This window comes from Impatiens glandulifera, chromosome 1 (assembly GCF_907164915.1).
Source record: "Impatiens glandulifera chromosome 1, dImpGla2.1, whole genome shotgun sequence".
Taxonomy (NCBI): Eukaryota; Viridiplantae; Streptophyta; class Magnoliopsida; order Ericales; family Balsaminaceae; genus Impatiens; species Impatiens glandulifera.
Genome location: NC_061862.1, coordinates 59,642,499 through 59,663,960, shown reverse-complemented (window position 1 = coordinate 59,663,960; position 21,462 = coordinate 59,642,499). Strand labels below are relative to the sequence as shown.

General features: G+C 21.4%; 1 pseudogene; it reads right to left on the bottom strand.

Moving 5' to 3' along the window:
- Nucleotides 1-317: 317 nt before the first annotated feature.
- Nucleotides 318-14,046, bottom strand: LOC124929227 (annotated as a pseudogene).
- Between the last annotated feature and the right edge of the window lie 7,416 nt (nucleotides 14,047-21,462).

Genomic DNA, 21,462 nt, shown 5'->3' with positions numbered 1-21,462 from the left:
ATTCATCACTTGGTAAATCAAACATACAAATATTATTTAAAACGAAGAAGAAAACAAATACTCTAAACATTAATAATTTGTTAAGTAGTGTTTTTAAAACTATAATCGAGATTTGTTCCAAATTTATTCCAAATGTGCATGACAAGATCTTTCTTCAATTGAATATGTTGTGCTTTGTCACGTAGATCGGCCCTAGTATGAATATTTGATTCAGATCGGCCTTGAACATGCACTTGAAATTGAGGTAGCACTTCTCTTTGGACATTAACTAAGGAACTAGACCTAGAATTATTCAAACATTCGAAGTCGATATTTTCCTAATTTCGTGAATACGAATCTCGTTCATCCTCCACAATCATATTATGTAAAATTATGCATTCCCTCATTATTTTACCTAGGCAATCAATATTCCACATCCTAGATGGTTGGCAAATAATAGCAAACCGTGCTTGGAGTACCCCGAATGCACGTTCTACATCCTTCCTGCATGCTTTTTGTTGTTGTGCAAACAACTGCGCTTTGTCTCCTTAGGGCATTTGAATTGATTGGACAAAGATGGGCCATTTAGGATAGATTCCATCAACAAGATAGTAGGCAAGATTGTATTGTCGACCATTCACAGTGAAGTTCACATTAGGAGCTTCACCAGACTCAATGTCGTCAAAAATTGGTGACCTGTCTAATACATTAATATTGTTCAATATTTCGGGCATGCCAAAAAAAGCATGCCATATCCACAAATCATAAGATGCCACTACCTCGAGGATAATTGTTGTTGTGCCCTTGTGTCCATTAGTAAACTGCCCTTGCCAAGCCTTAGGACAATTCTTCCACTCCCAGTGCATGCAATCAATACTTCCAATCATTCCAGGAAAACCGCGCTCTTGTCCAACTTGGAGTAACCTCTGCAAGTCTTCCCCATTTGGTCGTCTTAAGTATTCATCTTGAAACAAGGCAATTATTGTTTCACAAAAAATACGAGTGCACTCAAGTGTAGTGGTTTCTCCAATTTTCACATATTCATCACATGCATCCCTGGCTACTCCATATGCAAGAATGCGCATAGCAACTGTACACTTATGGATCGGTGTCAATCCAAGCTTTCCTGCATTATTCCGCCTTTGGGTGAAGTAATGGTTGTAATTTGTTACGGCTTCTACAATTCGGAGAAACAATTGCCTACTCATACATAATCTATGTCTAAATTGCATTTCAGTATAAGTGCATGGCTCATCGAAATAGTCGGCCATGAACCTCTGATGGGCAGCTCCATGGTCCATGTTTATAGAATTTCTTTTACGTGATCGATTGTTTCGCCTTTGAAGCTCTTCGAGAAGTTCATTTTGCCTTTTGAGTAAATATTCCTCCAACTCCCATTGTTGTTGAATCTCTTCGAGATTGAAAGGGTCTGAGGAATATCCATATGATGATATGAAGAAAGGTGATACAAACAAGGATGATAATATGGTGGAAAATTTCAGAATTTTTTGGTGTCCAAATGACACAAACCAAGTCTCTATTTATAGATCTCGAAAAATAAAAAATAATGATATATATATATATATATTTTGATCAATTATTATGCAAAAGTGTATTTAAAAAAGAAAACAAAAACAAAAAAGTAACCACCAGCGCTGCCACTTGGCACGCTGTGATTGGGCCACATCAAATTTGGTCCCGTATCAAAATTTGATACCCATATTTTAACACTTAATTTTGATACTCTGTTGCACCATTTGATATTATTTTAACACCCATTTGATATCTTATTTGACACCCTGCTGTGGATAGTCTAAAAATATTACTCTAGTATATCTTGATATACCAAAATATTGAAAATCTCATTCCTTTTATGTACCAATAACTTTGGTATCGGTATAATAAACAATAAGACCATAAATAGTCTTATGGGTGTTTTAAATTTTCATTAAAAAATAAAATATAATAAAAAAAATGATTAGGCTCGAAAAAGCTCGACGAGCCATCAAGCGAGTCTTACCTAAGCTCGAATTCGGCTCAAATATTAAACGAGATGGCTCGAGCTCGGCTCAAATTCGATTTTGACCGAACTCGAATCGAGCTTTGACCGAGCGGCTCATTTACATCCCTAGTTAAGTCTCAATTATGTAAAGAGTTATACAAATATTATAGTTTTTATATTTCACTTGTATTAATATATTTAACCCATTTTGTTCTTGTCTTCTTTTTATTATTTTTATTTAAAATGTTTTTAATATTAGTGAGTGAATCTAAAAACAAAAAGACATAGTGCTCTTATTGTTAAATAAATATTATAATTATAAGAATGCCTATAAATTCTATTTCATATATTAAAATATTCTTATTGTTAAATAAATATTATAACTGTTATAATAAGTGTTGAATTATAAGTAAACTAAAGATTATCTTGAAATTCAACATTATAATAAGTGTTGAATTATAAATATTATAATAAGTGTTTTCTATACCGAAAATATCATGTAAAACGCGATTTACATGATTTTAAATAAACTTCAAACCAACGTTTCACACGAATCTGTGAATTGTTTGACAGTAGAGCGTTGTGCAACAGATATCGTGTAAAACACATTACAAAAAAAATGTTGTAAAACAACTCTCTTGTAAAACGCTAACTATCGTGTAAAGCGCGTTTTACAGGAGAGCAATATATAATCGTTATCGTGTAAAACATAAAGCTGAATTATTTGATTGAAAAGTTAGGATAATTTATTATTTGTTATTTGATTAAAAATTGTATTATACATACAGTGTTCACTCTCTCTATGCAAAGTTAAATAATTTCATTTGAAGGTAAGTATAATCTTTTACCCATTCTCCCCTTACAAACTCTGACACAAATAGTTTATAATTCCTAAATCTAATAGGAGAGAGAATTTTCATTTTCCAAGTCGAACCACGTGTTGTCACATTATTCTCGACACCATTCATGACACCGAATTCCCGCTCTACTCTAATTTTTAATACATATTTGCTCTCTCCTTTTATAATCAGTTATAAATAAAGTTACTTACTCAAAATTATATGCCCATATAAGTTTAATTCAAAAATTAAAATAAATTATAAATATTATAAGTATATTTAAACAAATAAATAATACACTTAATAATAAAAAACTACAAAATACTTTTCATGTACTTAAAAATTAAATTAAAATATATTTTGTTATAGAGAAATCATATTTAAATAAAATAAATAATAATTATGTTAAAAAATAATAATTTTATTTAAAATTTATGTATTTTAAATTTTTATTATATTTGATTAAATAGAAAAACATATTAAATATAATGAAAAATAAGTTTTTAATAATTTAAATGCAAATTTAAATTTTATGAAAATAAGATTTATTAAAAAAAATATATTTTAATTATATTTTATTAAATAAAAAAACTAAATCTTAATCAATTTAAAAAAAAAAATTAATTTAATGAAAACAATTTAATACTAAATATAATAGATTATTTATAAAAGATGAATATAAAATTTAATTCAAAAGGTAAACTTAATTATAAAAATTATAAGAATATTTAAAAATATATATTATTTTTATTATAAGAAATTTATAAGTAATAAAAATAAATAATATTTTATGTATTTAAAATTTAAACTAAAATTATAATTTGTTGTAGAAAATTACATTTATATAAAAATAATTATAATTATTTCAAAAATATTTGAATTATATTTGATTAAAAACAAAAGTAATAAAAAAAAATTGAAATGTTTAATGTTATAAATTTAAAAAATACTTTTAATATAAAAATTAGGTAAATATAATAAAATAAAATTTTATGTATTTTAAAATTTAAATTATATTTTATTAAAATAATGAAGGAATGTGTAAATAAATATAATTTGATAAATTTAATGAAAAAATTAAATTTAAATTAATTTTTTTATAGAAAAATGTTTTTATAGAAAATAAAAAAACATAATATCATTTTCTAAGTTTATTGTGAAAATTAAATTTTAATTTATAAAATTTCATATTAATGATATGATATTTGTTTATATTTTTACAAATTTAATCAATTAAAATTCTTATAATTTGCACAATCTAACCTACATCAAAATAAATCTATCAAAAACGTAAAATGTATTTTATATAGAAAGATAATATAAAATTAAGTAAAAAAAAAACTTCCTTGAACTCATGAAGGTCGATCTCTAAGATGAATAATATACTACAATAAAAATAGATGTGCATAATATTTTTCAAACAGTTATATATAATAGATTGAGAAAGAAAGAGGAAATAATTATAATTATACCTAAAAAATTGAATTTGGAAATTCAGAGAGGTGAAACCAAATTCTTGACAAATATCGACAACTCCTTTCGTCGATCCAAGGTCTTCAAATTCCTGAAAAATATCGATTTCTTCAGCATCACCGAAATAAGGCCAATTACAAAACAAGAAAAAATATAAAAGACAAAGTCACACTTATCGATGTAAACAGGGTTTTAAGATACAAGCATCAAAATATTAAAAATGGAGTTTCATCTGAAAACAAACTATAATAATTTATACCTTCAGCTTTTCCAAAGAGGAGTGGAATAAAATCTACAATCATTCTCTTTGAATCATATATAATACATCATAAGTCTTGAATCATTGGCTTGGAATCCTCAAGGCTACAGATAAAATCAAAATTCAGAATCAGAAAGTTGAAATTATTGAATAAAATTTTGATTATCAATAAATTGCATACCGCAACAACAACTTTTATTGCATCAGCATTAAATGATGTTCTTCCTATCCCATCAATATTTACATACAAATATTATAAGAGAATATATGACATGAATGGTAAGATATTTGTTTGTCTACAATGATACATATGTAATGACATTAACAAAAATATATATATATATATGAGAAAATCTATTTTGTATTCCTTAAACAAGATAATGTTACTCATAATTTATAGTAGTGGTCGAATAAAATCGACAAAAAAAATTATTTTGTCGTTCAAGATATTTTTGAAAGCCATAGTCAATACTCCATCACCATGATATTTCGACACGACTTTGAGAATTGATAATCTTTTAGAATAGCAATATGTCATGTTAAAATATATGATATAACCACAACTAGTTAGTAGAATTTGAATTAGATAATAAAATTACATTGAATACAGACTGGTCCTTGAATATGAAGGAATGACTATGAATAATAAGGTTCTACTATTTTGAAGACGATTAACTTTGTGTCCGCAACGATGTTGACCGAGATATCCACGCGCAGAACCAGAAAGTTTGCAGGCGAAGAAATCACTCTTTACGTAGAGCTTCACGACAACTACTTTTTGAAGCCTAAATTGTCCCTTAACCATATCGAGCTACTATATTACTTCGTTTCTAGTTAGATTCAAAATTTTAAGTATTTTATGTAAATAAATAAATATTATTTTATGTGTTTAAAATTTAATCTAAAATTATATTATGTTACGAAAAAATTATTATTATATATAAAAAATAATTAAAGAAATTGTTTTATTAAATAAAAAAATACAAAATTTAATACAAATTTAAATTTAATGAAAATAAGTTAAAAATTTAAATTATATTTGATTAAATATAAAAAATATAATTTTAATACAAATTTAATGTAAATACAACTTTAAATTAGAGCTTTTTGATTAAAAATTAAATTTAATATTTAATTTAAAATATATTTTTTAATGGATTAATGACTAATATAAGTTTAATTCAAAACTTAAAATTAATTATAAATATTATAAGAATATTTAAACAAAATAAATAATATACTTAATAGTAAAAAACTAAAAAATATTTTTCATGTATTTAAAAATTAAATTAAATATATTTTTTTATAGGGAAATCATATTTATATAAAATAAATAATAATTATGTTAAAAATAATAAAATTTAAAGAAATAATTTTGATTTAAATTTTAGGTATTTAAAATTTTTATTATATTTGATTAAGTAGAAAAACATATTAAATATAATGCAAAATAAGTTTTTAATAATTTAAATGCAAATTTAAATTTTATGAATATAAGTTTAATTAAAAAATCAAATTTAAATAATATTTGATTAAAAAAATGAAATCTTAATAAATTTAATGAAAATAATTTAATACTAAATATAATTAGATTATTTATAAAATTAACAATAGAATATAAAATTTAATTTAAAAGGTAAATTTAAACCTTATAAGAATATTTAAATATATATATTAATTTTACTATAAGAAATATATATGTAAAATAATAAATAATATTTTATGTATTTAAAATTTAAACTAAAATTATAATTTGTTATAGAGAAATTACATTTATATAAAAATAATTATAGTTATTTCAAAAATATTTGAATTATATTTGATTAAAAAGAAAAGTAATAAAAAATTTTAAAAAAAAATAGTTGATATAAATTTTAAAAATACTTTTAATATAAAAATTAGGTAAATATAATAAAATAAAATTTTACATATTTTAAAATTTAAATTATATTTTATTAAAGAAAAGAAGGAATGTATAAATAAATATAAATTAATAAATTTAATGCAAAATTTAAATTTGAATTATATTCTTTTTAGAAGTTTATAAAAATAAATTTAATATAATTTTATATTGTTTGAATTATATTGTTTTTAGAATTATTTGAATTATATTGTTTTAAATTTAAATTTTTAGAGAAAATAAAAAAAAAATATATAATTTTATAAGTTTATTGTGAAAATTAAATTTTAATTTATAAATTTTGATATTAAAGATATGATATTGTTTATTTTTTTACAAACTTAACAAGTTGGAATTCTTATAATTTGCACAATCTAACCTACATCAAAATAAATTTATCATCTATCTAAAAACGTATCATGCATCTTATATAGAAAGTTAATATAAAGTTAAGTAAGAAAAAAAACTTACTTAAACTCATGAAGGTCAATCTCTAAGATGAATAATATACTATAATAAAAATATATGTGTAATGTTATTCAAACAATTATATATAATAGATTAAGAAAGAAAGCGGAAAAAATTATAATTATACCTAAATAAATTCATTTTGGAATTCAGACTATAGAGGTGAAACCAAATTCTTAACAAATATCGACAACTCCTTTCGTCGATCCAAGATCTTCAAATTCCTGTAAAAGATCGATTTTTTCAGCATTACCGAAATAAGGCCAATTACAAAACAAGAAAAAACACAAAAGACAAAGTCACACTTATTAATGTACACAGGGGTTTAAGATTCAAGCATAAAAAAAATAAAGTTACATCTAAAAATAGACTATAATCATTTATACCTTTAGGTTTCCCAAGAATAAGTGGAATAAAATCTATAATCATCCTCTTTACACCATATATAATACATTCTTCAACCAATTCATAAATCTTAATTCATTGACTTGGAATCCTCCAGATGAAATCAAAATTCAGAATCAGAAAGTTGATATCAATGAAGAAAATTTTGATTATCAATAAATTGCATACCGCACCAGCAACTTTCATTGCATCGGCATTAAGTGATGTTATTCCTATCCCATCATTATTTACCTACAAATATCATAAGAGAATATATGACATGAATTGTAAGATATTTGTTTGTGTACTATGATCCATATGTGATGACATTAACAACCATATATATATAAGAGAAACAAATATTTTGTATTCTTTAAACAAGATAATGTTACTCATAATTTATATAAGTGGTCGAATGAAAGGTAAAACAAGGAAATTACATCTTTGGTAAAAAAAATTCATTTTGTCGTTTAAGATTCATTTGAAAGGTAAAATAAGGAAATAATACCTTCGGTAATTTTTTTCATTTTGTCGTTTAGGATTCTTTTGAAAGCCATAGGCAATACTCCATCACCATGATAGTTTGACATCCACGACTTTGAGAATTGAGAACCTTTTAAAACAACAATATGTCATGTTAAGAAACATATGATATAATCACAAATAGTTAGTAGAATTTGAATTAGATAATGAAATTATCTTGGATCCAGACTGGTGACAGAATGATTATGAATAACAAGGTTCTACTACATTGAAGGCGATTAACTTTGTGTCAGCGACGATGTTGACGAAGATATCAACGCGCAAAACCGAAAAAATCTGCAGGCAAAGAGATCACTCTTTACATAGAGTTTGACATCAACTATTTTTTGAAGCCTAAGTTGTCCCTTAACAATATCGAGCTACTGTATTACTTTGTTTTCAGTTAGATTCAAAATTTTAAGTATTTTATGTAAAAAAATAAATATTACTTTATGTATTTAAAATTTAATCTAAAATTATATTTTGTTAAATAAAAAAATTTAAAATTTAATACAAATTTTAATTTAATGAAAATAAGTTTAAAATGTAAAATTTAAATTATATTTGATTAAATAAAATATATACAATTTTAATACGTTTAATAGAAATTTAAATTTAAATAATTTTAATGTAAAATTTAAATTATATTTGATTAAATAGAAATTTTTTTTTTAATAATTTTAATAAAAATTAGTTATAAATATTATTAAAAACAATATTCTAAATATAATAAATATATAATTAAAAATTAAATAATATTTTTTATTGATAAATTATATTTATATAAAATATAATTATGTTAAAATAATAAAAATTAAATAAGAGTTTTTTAATTCAAAATTTAATTTAATATTCAATGCAAAATATAATTTTTTTATGAATTAATTATTAATATAAGTTTAATTCAAAACATAAAATTAATTATAAATATTATAAGTATAATTAAAAAAATAAAAAATACTTTTTATGTATTTAAAAATTAAATTAAAATACATTTTGTTATAGAGAAATCATATTTATATAAAATAAATAATAATTATGTAAAGATCATAAAATTTAAAGTAATAATTGTGATTTAAATTTTATGTATTTTTAATTTAATTATATTTTTATTAAATAAAAAAATGAAATCTTAATAAATTTAATAAAAAAAATATTTAATACTAAATATAATAGCTTATTTATAAAAAATGAATATAAAATTTAATTCAAAAGGTAAAGTTATTGATATACATTATAAGAATATTTAAAAATATATATTAATTTTATTATAAGAAATATATAAGTAAGAAAAATAAATAATATTTTATATATTTAAAATTTAAAATAAAATTATAATTTGTTGTAGAGGAATTACATTTATATAAAAATAATAATTATTATTTTAAAAATATTTGAATTATATTTGATTAAAAAGAAAAGTAATAAATTTTTTTTTTGAAAAGTTTAATTTATATAAATTTTAAAAATACATTTAATATAAAATTTAGGCAAATATAATAAAATAAAATTTTGTATATTGTAAAATTTAAATTATATTTTATTAAAACAAAGAATGAAGATGTAAATAAATATAATTTAATAAAATTAATGCAAAATGTAAATTTAAATTATATTTTGTTTTAGAAAAAACATTTTTATAGAAAATAAAAATGTATAATATAACTTTATAAGTTTATGGTAAAAATTAAATTTTAATTTATAAATTTTGATATTAAAGATATGATATTGGTTTATTTTTTTATAAACTTAACAATCTAATCTACACCAAAATAAATCTATCATGTATTTACAAACTTATCATGCATCTTATATAGAAAGATAATATAAATTTAAGTAAGAAAAAAACATATTTGAACTCATGAAAGTCGATGATGAATAATATACTGCAATAAAAGTAGATATGTATAATGTTATTCAAACAATTATATATAATAGATTAAGAAAAAAGAGGAAAGAAATATATTTATACCTAAATAAATTCATTTTGGAATTCAGACTAGAGAGAGGTGAAACCAAATTCTTGATAAATATCGAAACTCCTTTCGTCGATACAAGGCCTTCAAATTCCTGAAAAAGATCGATTCCTTCAACATCACTGAAATAAAGCCAATTACAAAACACACAAAAGACAAAGGCACACTTATCAATGTAAACAGTGGTTTAATATTCAAGCATCACAAAAAAAAATAGAGTTTTATCTAAAAACAGACTATAATCATTTATACCTCCAACTTTCTCAAGAAGGAGTGGAATAAAATTTACAATCATCCTCTTTACACCATATATAATACATTCTTCAACCAATTCATAAGTCTTGAATCATTGGCTTATCCTCTGGCTATAGATGAAATCAAAATTCAGAATCAGAAAATTTTGATTATCAAAAACTTGCATATCTCAGTAGCAACTTTCATTGTATCAGCATTAAGTGATGTTCTTCCTATCCCATCATCATTAAAAATTAAATTAAAATATATTTTTTATAGGAAAATTATATTTGTATAAAATAAATAATAATTATGTTAAAAACAATAAAATTTAAAATAATAATTATGATTTAAATTTTATGTATCTTAAATTTTAATTATATTTGATTAAATAGAAAAACATATTAAATATAATGCACAATAAGTTTTTAATAATTTAAATGCAAATTTAAATTTTAAGAAAATAAATTTTATTAAAATATAAAATTTAAATTATATTTGATTAAATAAAAAATAAAATCTTAATAAATTTAATAAAAATATAAATTTAATGAAAATAATATAGTACTAAATTTAATAGTTTATTTATAAAATTAACAATGAATATAAAATTTAATTTAAAAGATAAAGTTAATGATAAACCTTATAAGAATATTTTAAAATATATATTAATTTTATTATAAGAAATATATAAGTAAAAAATATTATTTATGTATTTACAATTTAAACTAATATTATATTTTTTTTATAGAGAAATTACATTTATATAAAAATAATTATAATTATTTTAAAAATATTTGAATTATATTTGATTAAAAAAAGTGATATTTTTTTGTTTAAAGTTTAGATGATATAAATTTTAAAAATACTTTAAATATAAAAATTAAATAAATATAATAAAATAAAATTTTATGTATTTTAAAATTTAAATAATATTTTATTAAAACAAAGAATGAATATGTAAATAAATATAATTTAACAAAATTAAAGTAAAATTTAAATTTAAATTTAAATTATATTTTATTTTATTTTACTTTAGAAAAACGTTTTTATAGAAAATAAAAATGTATAATATAATTGTATAAGTTTATTGTGAAAATTAAATTTTAATTTATAAATTTTGATATCAAAGATATGTTATTGGTTTACTATTTTTTACCAACTTAAAAAGTTGGAATTCTCGTTATTTGTATAATTTATCCTATATCAAAATAAATCTATCATGCATCTAAAGATGTATCATGCACCTTATATACAAAGATAATATAAATGTAAGTAAGAAAAGAAAACTTACTTGAACTCATGAAGGTCGATTTGTAGGATGAATAATATACTACAATAAAAATAGATGTGTATAATGTTATTCAAACAATTATATATAATAGATTAAGAAAGAATGAGGAAAGAATTATAATTATACTAAAATAATTTTGAATCAGGAATTGTTTTATTTTAATATAAATTTTATTTTATTAAATGAAAAAATTCAATTTTTAATACAAATTTAAATTTAATAAAAATAAGTTTAAAATATAAAATTTAAATTATATTTGATTATATAGAATATGTATACAATTTTAATAAGATTAATGTAAATTTAAATTTAATAAAAATAATTTTATTGTAAAATTTAAATTATATTTGATTATATAGAATAAGTATACAATTTTAATAAGTTTAATGTAAATTTAAATTTAATAAAAATAATTTTATTGTAAAATTTAAATTATATTTGATTAAATAGAAAAAAAATATAATTTTAATACAAATTTAATGTTAATACGCCTTAATTCATAGTATAAATTAGTTATAAATAATATTAAAAAATATATATTCTAAATATAAGAAATATATAATTAAAAACAAAATAATATTTGTTATAAATAAATTATATTTATAGAAAATTAATTCAAAATTAAATTTAATATTTAATGTAAAATATAAACTATTTTTATCAATGAATGATTAATATAAATATAATTCAAAACATAAAATTAATTATCAATATTATAATAATATTTTAAAAAATATATACTTAATAGGAAAAAACAAAAAAAAAATAATTTTTATGTATTTAAAAATTAAATTAAAATATATTTTGTTATAGATAAATTATATTTATAAAAAATAAATAATAATTATGATTTAAATTTTATGTATCTTAATTTTTAATTATATTTGATTAAATAGAAAAACATATTAAATATAATGCAAAATAAGTTTGTAATAATTTAAATGCAAATTTAAATTTTATAAAAATAAATTTTATTAAAAATTAAATTATATTTGATTAAATAAAAAATAAAATCTTAATAAATTTAATAAAAATTTAAATTTAATGAAAATAATTTAGTACTAAATATAATAGTTTATTTATAAAATTAAAAATGAATATAAAATTTAATTCAAAAGATAAAGTTAATGATATATAAGTAAAAAAATAAATAATATTTTATGTATTTAAAATTTAAACTAAAATTATAATTTTTTATAGAGAAAATAATTTATATAAAAATAATTATAATTATTTTTAAAATATTTGAATTATATTTGATAAAAAAAAAAGTGATAATTGTTTTTAAAAGTTTAGATGATATAATTTTAAAAATACTTTTAATGTAAAAATTAAAAAAATATAATAAAATAAAATTTTATGTATTTTAAAAGTTAAAATATATTTTATTAAAACAAAGAATAAAGATGTAAATAAATATAATTTAAAAAAATTAAAGTAAATTTAAATGAAAAATGAAAAACGTTTTTATAGAAAATAAAAATGAATAATATAATTTTATAAGTTTATTGTGAAAATTAAATTTCAATTTATAAATTTTGGTATTAGAGATATGATATTGGTTTATTTTTTTTACCAAACTTAAAAAATTAGAATTATTGTTATTTGTATAATCTATTCTACATCTAAATAAATCTATCAAAAAATGTATAGGCACCTTATATAGAAAGATAATATAAATGTAAGTAAGAAAAAAAAAACTTACTTAAACTAATGAAGGTCGAATTGTACGATGAATAATATACTGCAATAAAAATAGATGTGTATAATGTTATTCAAACAATTATATATAATAGATTAAGAAAGAAAGAGGAAAGAATTATAATTATATACCTAAATAAATTTATTTTGGAATTCAGACTAGAGAGGTGAAACCAAATTCTTGATAAATTTATATCTTCAGCTTTCTCAAGAAGGAGTGGAATAAAATCTACAATCATCCTCTTTACACCATATATAATACATTCTTCAACCAATTCATAAGTCTTTATAGATGAAATCAAAATTCAAAATCAGAAAGTTGAAATCAGTGAAGACAATTTTAATTATCAATAGATTGTATACCGCAGCAGCAACTTTCATTGCATCAGCATCTAGTGATGTTCTTTCTATCCCATCATTATTACCTACAAATATCATAAGAGGATATATGACATGAATGGTAAGATATTTGTTTGTCTACTATGATCTATATGTGATGACATTAATATATATATATATATATATATATATATATATATATATATATATATATATATATATATATAAAGAGAAACAAATATTTTGTATTCCTTAAACAAGATAAAGTTACTTATAATTTATAGTAGTGGTCGAATGAATGGTAAAATAAAGAAATAACACCTTCGATAAATTTTTTCATTTTGTCGTTTAGGATTCTTTTGAAATCCATAGTCAATACTCCATCAACATGATAGTTCGACAAATAGTCTTTAAGAATTGAGAACCTTTTAGAAAATTAATGCCAAGTTAAGAAACATATGATATAACCACAAATAGTCTGTAGAATTTGAATTAGATAATAAAATTACCTTGGATACAAACTGATACTTGAATATGAAGGAATGACTATGAATAATAAGATTCTACTACTTTGAAGACGATTAACTTTGTGTCTGCAACGATATTGACCGAGATATCCACGCGTGGAACCAGAAAGTTTGCAGGCGAAGAAATCACTCTTTACGTAGATCTTCATGACAACTACTTTTGGAAGTCTAAATTATCCCTTAACCATATCGAGCAACTATATTACTTCGTTTACAGATTCAAAATTTTAAGTATTTTATGTAAAAAAATAAATATTATTTTATGTATTTAAAATTTAATCTAAAATTATATTTTATACGAAAAAATTATTATTATATATAAAAAATAATTAAAGAAATTGTTTTATTAAATAAAAAAATACAAAATTTAATACAAATTAAAATTTAATGAAAATAAGTTTAAAATTTAAATTATATTTGATTAAATAGAAAAAATATAATTTTAATACAAATTTAATGTAAATACGACTTTATTTCCTAGCTTAAAATTAGTTATAAAGAATATTAAAAAATATTATATATATAAATATAAGAAATATATAATAAAAAACTAATAAATATTTTTTATAGATAAACTATAATTATATAAAAAAGTATTATGTTAAAATAATAAAAATTAAATAAGAGTTTTTTAATGAAAAAATAAATCTAATATTTAATTTAAAATATATATATTTTTATGAATTAATGATTAATATAAGTTTAATTCAAAACTTAAAATTAATTATAAATATTATAAGTATATTTAAACAAAATAAATAATATACTTAATAGTAAAAAACTAAAAAATATTTTTCATGTATTTAAAAGCTAAATTAAAATATATTTATTTTATAGGGAAATCATATTTATATAAAATAAATAATAATTATGTTAAAAATAATAAAATTTAAAGTAAAAATTTTGATTTAAATTTTAGGTATTTTAAATTTTTATTATATTGATTAAGTAGAAAAACATATTAAATATAATGCAAAATATGTTTTTAATAATTTGAATGCAAATTTAAATTTTATGAAAATAAGTTTAATTAAAAAATTATATTTAAATAATATTTGATTAAAAAACTAAATCTTAATAAATTTAATGAAAATAATAGCTTTAATACTAAATATAAATAGCTTATTTATAAAATTAACAATAGAATATAAAATTTAATTCAAAAGGTAAATTTAAACCTTATAAGAATATTTAAATATATATTAATTTTATTATAAGAAATATATATGTAAAAAAATAAATAATATTTTATGTATTTGAAATTTAAACTAAAGTTATAATTTGTTATAGAGAAATTACATTTATATAAAAATAATTATATTTATTTCAAAAATATTTGAATTATATTTGATTAAAAAGAAAAGTAATAAAAAAAATTTAAAAATATTTAGTTGATATAAATTTTAAAAATACTTTTAATATAAAAATTAGGTAAATATAATAAAATAAAATTTTATATATTTTAAAATTTAAATTATTTTTTATTAAAGAAAATAAGGAATATGTAAATAAATTAAATTTAATAAATTTAATGCAAAATTTAAATTTGAATTATATTGTTTTTAGAAAAACGTTTTTATAGAAAATAAAAATAAATAATATAATTTTATCAGTTTATTGTGAAAATTAAATTTTAATTTATAATTTTTGATATCAATGATATGATATTGTTTATTTTTTTACAAACTTAACAAGTTTGGAATTCTTATAATTTGCACAATCTAACCTACATCAAAATAAATCTATCATCTGTCTAAAAACGTATCATGCATCTTATATAAAAAAACTTACTTGAACTCATGAAGGTCGATCTCTAAGATGAATAATATACTGCAATAACAATAAAAATATATGTGTGTAATGTTATTCAAAAATTATATAAATAGATTAAGAAAGAAAGCGGAAAGAATTATATTTATAACTAAATAAATTTATTTTAGAATTTAAACTATAGAGGTGAAACCAAATTCTTGACAAATATAGACAACTCCTTTCGTCGATTCAAAATCTTCAAATTCCTGTAAAAGATCGATTCCTTCAGCATTACCAAAATAAGGCCAATTACAAAACAAGAAAAAATACAAAAGACAATGTCACACTTATTAATGTAAGCAGGGGTTTAAGATTCAAGCATCAAAAAAATAAAGTTTCATCTAAAAATAGACTATAATCATTTACACTTTAGCTTTCCCAAGAATGAGTGGAATAAAATCTATAATCATCCTCTTTACACCATATATAATAAATTCTTCATCCAATTCATAAATCTTGAATCATTTGCTTGGAATCCTCCAGATGAAAACGAAATTCAGAATCTGAAAGTTGATATCAGTGAAGAAAATTTTGATTATCAATAAATTGTATACCGCACCAGCAACTTTCAATGCATCGGCATTAAGTGATGTTATTCCTATCCCATCATTATTTACCTACTAATATCATAAGAGAATATATATGACATGAATTTTAAGATATTTGTTTGTGTACTATGATCCATATGTGATGACATTAACAACCATATATATTATATGTATATATTTATATATAAGAGAAATAAATATTTTGTATTCCTTAAACAAGATAATGTTACTCATAATTTATATAAGTGTTTGAATGAAAAGTAAAACAAGGAAATGACACCTTTGGTATAAAAAAATCATTTTGTCATTTAGGATTCTTTTGAAAGGTAAAATAAGGAAATAATACCTTCGGTAATTTAGGCAATACACCATCACCAATACTCCATCACCATGATAGTTCGACATCCACGACTTTTAGAATTGAGAACCTTTTAGATCATCAATATGTCATGTTAAGAAACATATGATATAACCACAAATAGTTAGTAGAATTTGAATTAGATAATGAAATTACCTTGGATCCAGACTAGTCCTTGAATATGACGGAATGACTATGAATAACAAGGTTCTACTACATTAAAGACGATTAACTTTGTGTCCGCGACGATGTTGACCGAGATATCCACGAGCAGAACCGAAAAGTTTGCAGGAAAAGAGATCACTCTTTACGTAGAGCTTGACAACAACTATTTTTTGAAGCCTAAGGTCCCTTAACAATATCGAGCTACTATATTACATCGTTTCTAGATTCAAAATTTTAAGTATTTTATGTAAAAAAATAAATATTATTTTATGTATTTAAAATTTAATCTAAAATTATATTTTGTTACGAAGAAATTATTATTATATATAAAAAATAATTAAACATAATAATAATTAAAGAAATTGTTTTATTTTAATATAAAATTTATTTTATTAAATAAAAAATTCAAAATTTAATACAAATTTAAATTTAATTAAAATATGTTTAAAATGTAAAATTTAAATTATATTTGATTATATATAATATGTATACAATTTTAATAAGTTTAATACAAATTTAAATTTAATAAAAATAATTTTAATGTAAAATTTAAGTTATATTTGATTAAATAAAAACAAATTCAAATTTAATGTTAATACGCTTTAATTCATAGTATAAATTAGTTGTAAATAACATTAAAAAAATATATATTTAAACATAAGAAATATATAATTAAAAAACTAAATATTATTTGTTATCAATAAATTATATTTATAGAAAAAATAATTATGTTAAAATAATAAAAACAAAATAAAAAAATTAATTCAAAAATTAATTTAATATTTAATGTAAAATATAAAATTATTTTTATTAATTAATGATTAATATAAATATAGTTCAAAACTTAAAATTAATTATCAATATTATAAGAATATTTAAAAAAATATATATTTAATAGTAAAAAACAAATAAAAATACTTTTTATGTATTTAAAAATTAAATTAAAATATATTTTGATATAGAGAAATTATATTTATATAAAATAAATAATAATTATGATTTAAATTTTATATATCTTAAATTTTAATTAAATTTGATTAAATAGAAAAACATATTAAATATAATGCAAAATAAGTTTTTAATAATTTAAATGCAAATTTAAATTTTATGAAAATAAATTTTATTAAGAAATAAATATTAAATTACATTTGATTAAATAAAAAATAAAATATTAAAAAATTTAATAAAAAATTAAATTTAATGAAAATAATTTAGTACTAAAAATAATAGCTTATTTATAAAATTAACAATAAATATAAAATTTAATTCAAAAGATAAAGTTAATGATAAACCTTATAAGAAAATTTAAAAATATATATTAATTTTATTATAAGAAATATATAAGTAAAAAAAATAAATAATATTTTATGTATTTAAAATTTAGACTAAAATTATAATTTTTTTATAGAGAAATTACATTTATATAAAAATAATTATAATTATTTTAAAATTATTTGAATTATATTTGATAAAAAAGTGATAAATATTTTTTTAAAGTTTAAATGATATAAATTTTAACAATACTTTTAATATAAAAATTAAATAAATATAATAAAATAAAATTATATATATCCTACATCAAAATAAATTTATCATGCATTTAAAAATGTATCATGCACCTTATATAGAAAGATAATATAAATGTAAGTAAGAAAAGAAAACTTACTTGAACTCATGAAGGTCGATTTGTACGATGAATAATATACTGCAATAAAAATTGATGTGTATAATGTTATTCAAACAATTATATATAATAGATTAAGAAAGAAAGAGGAAAGAATTATAATTATATACCTAAATAAATTTATTTTGGAATTCAGACTAGAGAGGTGAAACCAAATTCTTGATAAATTTATATCTTCAGCTTTCTCAAGAAGGAGTGGAATAAAATCTACAATCATCCTCTTTACACCATATATAATACATTTTTCAACCAATTCATAAATCTTGAATCATTGGCTTGGAATTCCTCCATGCTATAGATGAAATCAAAATTCAAAATCAAAAAGTTGAAATCATTCAAGAAAATTTTAATTATCAATAAATTGCATACCGCAGTAGCAACTTTCATTGCATCGGCATCCAGTGATGTTCTTCCTATCCCATCATTATTACCTACAAATATCATAAGAGGGTATATTGCATGAATTGTAAGATATTTGTTTGTGTACTATCATCTATATGTGATGATATTAACAAATAAATATATATATATTATATATAAAGAGAAACAAATAATTTGTATTCCTTAAACAAGATAAAGTTACTTATAATTTATAGTAATGGTCGAATGGTAAAATAAAGAAATAACACCTTCGATAATTTTTTTTTTTATTTTGTTGTTTAGAATTCTTTTGAAAGCCATGGTCAATACTCCATCACCATGATAGTTCGACATCCACGTCTTTAAGAATTGAGAACATTTTAGAAAATTAATGTTAGGTTAAGAAACATATGATATGAATAAAAATAGTCAGTAGAATTTGAAAGAGAGAATGAAATTACTTTCGATGTGTGTATAATGTTATTCAAACAATTATATATAATAGATTAAGAAAGAAAGAGGAAAGAACTATAATTATACCTAAATAAATTCATTTTGGAATTCAGAATAGAGAGGTGAAACCAAATTTTTGACAAATATCAACAGCTCCTTTCGTCGATTCAAGGTCTTCAAATTCTTGAAAAATATCGATTCCTTCAGCATCATCGAAATAAGGCCAATTACAAAACAAGAAAAAACACAAAAGACAAAGTCACAGTTATCAATGTAAACAGGGGATTATGATTCAAGAATCAAAAAAATGGAGTTTCATCTAAAAATATAATATAATCATTTAAACCTTCAGCTTTCCCAAGAAGGAGTGGACTAAAATCTACAATCATCCTCTTTACACCATATATAATACATTCTTCAACCAATTCGTAAGTCTTGAATCATTGACTTGGAATTCCTCTAGGCTATAGATAAAATCAAAATTCAGAATCAGAAAGTTGAAATGTGAAGAAAATTTTAATTATCAATAAATTGCATACCACAACATAAACTTTCATTGCAGCAGCATCAAGTGATGTTTTTCCTATCCCATCATTATTTACCAATAAATATCATAATTCATAAGAGAATTTATGACATGAATTGTAAAATATTTGTTTGTCTACTATAATCCATATGTGATGACATTAACAACAATATATATATATATATATATAAATAAGAGAAACAAATATTTTGTATTCTCTAAACAAGTACTCATAATTTATAGTAGTGGTCGAATGAAAGGTAAAATAAGGAAATAACACCTTCGGTAAAAAAAAATTCATTTTGTCATTTAGGATTCTTTTGAAATCCATAGGCAATACACCATCACTATGATAGTTCAACGTCCACAACTTTGAGAATTAAGAACCTTTAGAACATCAATATGTCATATTAAGAAACATATGATATAACCACAAGTAGTCAGTAGAAATTGAATTAGATAATGAAATTACCTTGGATCCATACTGGTCCTTAAATATGACGGAATGACTATGAATAACAAGGTTCTACAACATTGAAGACTATTAACTTTGTGTCCAAGACGATATTGACTGAGATATCCACGAGCGGAACCGGAAAGTATGGAGGCAAAGAGATCACTCTTTATATTCCAGGGACACCGGATTCCTCACTTGATCTCCTAGTGTTAAACTTGCTAGCGGTCAAAGAAAAGGACCTAACCGAGGAGATGGCACGGCTTGAAGCGGAGCCCGAGCACCAGGAAACATCGAACTTATCCAGATCTCCTCCTAAGGATGTTGGCAGTCAGAATCCGACCGATAATGAGCACTCCTCTCCTCCACCGGAACAAGATATCAACATGACCGAACCCAGGACGGGCACACCGCTCACAGAACAGCGAGTCTCTGTTCAAACCGGGGATTCAGTACCGGCCATAACGGAAGAAAGGGTAAAGACCCTCATCGAAGAATTTGTCAATGACGCCGTTCGACAATGGCGAAAGAAAATCAAAGAAATCGCGGCCAAATCAGTCGAGATGATTGGGACGACAAACAAGGAGCTCAAATCCGCGGTCGACCGGATCACGTCCGTTGAAGGAAATTACGGCAATACGGATCAGTTGTATGACGGTCATCTGGACAGAACCAAGGCATTAGAGGATATAACTCCGAAGCTGGTGACCGACCTCTCCTCTGTCAGCCAAAAGGTCGCTATGATGGAACAATCTCAGGAAACAACCGATCAAAGGTTGATAAAGGTTAATGAGGACCTGGTTCAATCCGGTGCCCAAGCCAATTCTACACTTGAGAGAGTGGTATCGCTTGAAGAAAAGCATGCCAAGATTGAAGCCGATCTCAAAGTGGTAACCGAACAGGTGGCGAAATTAATAGAGGCAAAGTTGACTGCCGATAAGGCCCTTGAGGAGGCAATGCTCTAGCGGCCCAGAGGCTTCAGGATGCCCTGGACTAGCAGGCCCGGATTCAGAAGGAAATGGTAGCGGCAGATGCGAACCTGGCCGGACATATGCAAAATATAGAGAACAGTGCACCGGCCATAGCAGCGGCCATAGCAGCTCAACAAGCCAAAGATGCTATTCGGCTAATGGTCCAACATGAAATGTATAATGAGTGCGCCAAGGCTCATAAGCAATCCAAAACGGTTTCTCCTTCTTCCGCTC